Source organism: Gavialis gangeticus, unplaced genomic scaffold (assembly GCF_001723915.1).
Source record: "Gavialis gangeticus isolate Ggan-Ray unplaced genomic scaffold, GavGan_comp1, whole genome shotgun sequence".
In the NCBI taxonomy this organism is placed as follows: domain Eukaryota; kingdom Metazoa; phylum Chordata; order Crocodylia; family Gavialidae; genus Gavialis; species Gavialis gangeticus.
Window position 1 is genome coordinate 2,136,060 of NW_017728960.1, and position 1,957 is coordinate 2,138,016.

A 1,957-nucleotide genomic window follows, 5' to 3' on the forward strand; every position below is an offset into this window, starting at 1 on the left:
GGGGGGGCACTGGCAACCTAAGTCTGCTTGTGGCAGAGTGGGGGGCAAATCCCACAGCTTCCCTGGGAAATGGAGATGCAAACCTGCTCCCATCCCATCTCTGGGGTTGCTGCAGGGCAGGAGCGATCCTCCCGGCCCAGACTCGGGGCCTGGGGCACTCTTGCACCAGCTCTGATCATTCTCCCAACCCAGCAACCTGGGTTCATCCCTCGGCCCTGGGAGCCATCTGGGCTCTGCCCCCTAATCAAACAGCTGATCTGGTCCCTGCCAGTGCAAACAGGACAGGAGCAAACAATCACGCCTTGCCCAGGTTCAGAGCTGTGCAGCCCTGCTTGCCAAACTGGTTCCGGGTGCTTGGATCCTGGGAACGGGTGGGCAGGGCCTGCAGTGCGGATGGAGAGCTGCCCATGTGGACTCGGGTTCAGAAGCAGGTGAACGTGGCGCATATTGCTACTGGGTGCCCGGGTCCCCAGGCCTAGCCGAGCGCTGTCTGTGCTGTCCTGCCATGACCGTGGTGGCTCTGAGGCCCTGGTGCTGCGCTCATGGGCTGTTCTCCCACCCCATGCTCTGCACCAGTACCCCCTGCCCCCATGCCGCCAGGTACCCTGACATGGGCAGGTGGCCATGGCCCAGCTCTGGGCAGCTCTGGGCAGCTCTGGGCTGTTCGAGAAGGGGCTGGCAATGAGGACCCCTGGAGCTACTAGGGGCTTGGAGAGACCCCCCTTGGGCAGCCCCAGGGGCTTGGACCCCTGCCCCATTGTGCTGCAACCTGCCACCGCTGCCCCCCCACTCTGGCAGGATGTGGGAAGGCGCGTCCTCGGTGCTGCTAGCTGGATGAGACCAGGCTTGCTCCTGGGGCCTCGTGCACTGGGGCACAGGGTGGGCTGAGCCATGGTCCCCAGGCAGAATGGGGCTGCACTTGCACCGACATTCAGGTCTCCACAGTCCTGGCTGTGCAGTGAGAAGCAGCTGCTTGCTCCCCACCACCCCGGCCCTGCCGCTCGCTTCACTTCTGCATGGCGGCATCCCCCCCACACAGCTTTTATTTAATTGCGTGTCAGAGTTTGTAGCTGGCTGGGGGGTGTTGGGACCTGCCCGGCTGGAGCCAGCTGTGCAGAGCCCCCTCCAGCTGTGCAGGGTGTGACCTGGTAGGACCCTTGCATAGGTGAGCTGGGGGATGGGGACCCTCGAGCTAGCACACAGCAGGATCCCCACGGCCCACCAGCACTACTGCCGGGACCTGGGGTCCCCAGCTGGGAGGTGGTGACACTGACCCCAGCCCCACGGCACGGTGCTGGACACTGCCTTCGCAGCTGTGTGCCCCCAGACCCCTCCCAGGGAGGTCGGGGGTCTGGTCCTTTTTGCCTCTGAGCAACCCCCGAGCCCTCGCAGCTCACATCCCTGCACCCACAAGGCCTTGGCCCAGCTCCGCGCCCTCCTCCCACTCTCTTCCAGCCGGAAATTTCCCACTTTCCCCCACCCCGAAATCTCCCTCCTCAGCTCCATGTGAGTCACAGCCTGCGCGGGGCTGAGCGGGGCTGTTCCAGGAGGCAGCAGGGCTTGCCATCTCCTCTGCACAGGCTGAACCCATTAAGACCAAGCCAGGCCCAGGTGTGACTGGGGGAGAGAGTCTGGCCTGCCCTGCCCTGCCCTACGGGTCCTGGGTCCCTTCCCAGGGCCGTGGCAGCTGGGAGTGCTCTGCACTCTCCTTCTTGGAGCAGGGGGGTCGGGGTGCAGAGCCTGGCACCCCCAAGATGCTCCAGCATCTGGCACCCATGTCTGGGATGGGTGAGGGCCTCCTATCTCAAGTAGGGTCCAGGCCTCTTCTCTCCCTGGCAGCAGAGGCTTTGCATGGTGAGCTGTGCAGGGTCCTGGCTCTGGGCTAGCTTAGCAGCCAGCTCCATGCCAACCAAGCCCAGTGCCCAGGGTAATCAGGCCTGGAGCCAACTCTTTCCCT

At 64.4% G+C, this 1,957-nt stretch overlaps 1 protein-coding gene across 3 annotated transcripts in view; it reads left to right on the forward strand.

The window, feature by feature from the left end:
• S100A6 (S100 calcium binding protein A6) overlaps positions 1–1,957 on the forward strand; it is an 18,678-nt gene that overhangs the window by 2,801 nt on the left and 13,920 nt on the right. The window contains exon 2 of one of the 3 annotated variants that reach the window (XM_019523767.1): positions 799–801. The exons of 1 other annotated variant lie outside the window; for it this stretch is intronic. The gene's annotated coding sequence lies outside the window, so the exon portion shown is untranslated. Of the gene's footprint in view, positions 1–798; positions 802–1,063; positions 1,067–1,957 lie in introns of all 3 variants that reach the window. One more of the 3 variants, XM_019523692.1, reaches the window with a different exon arrangement.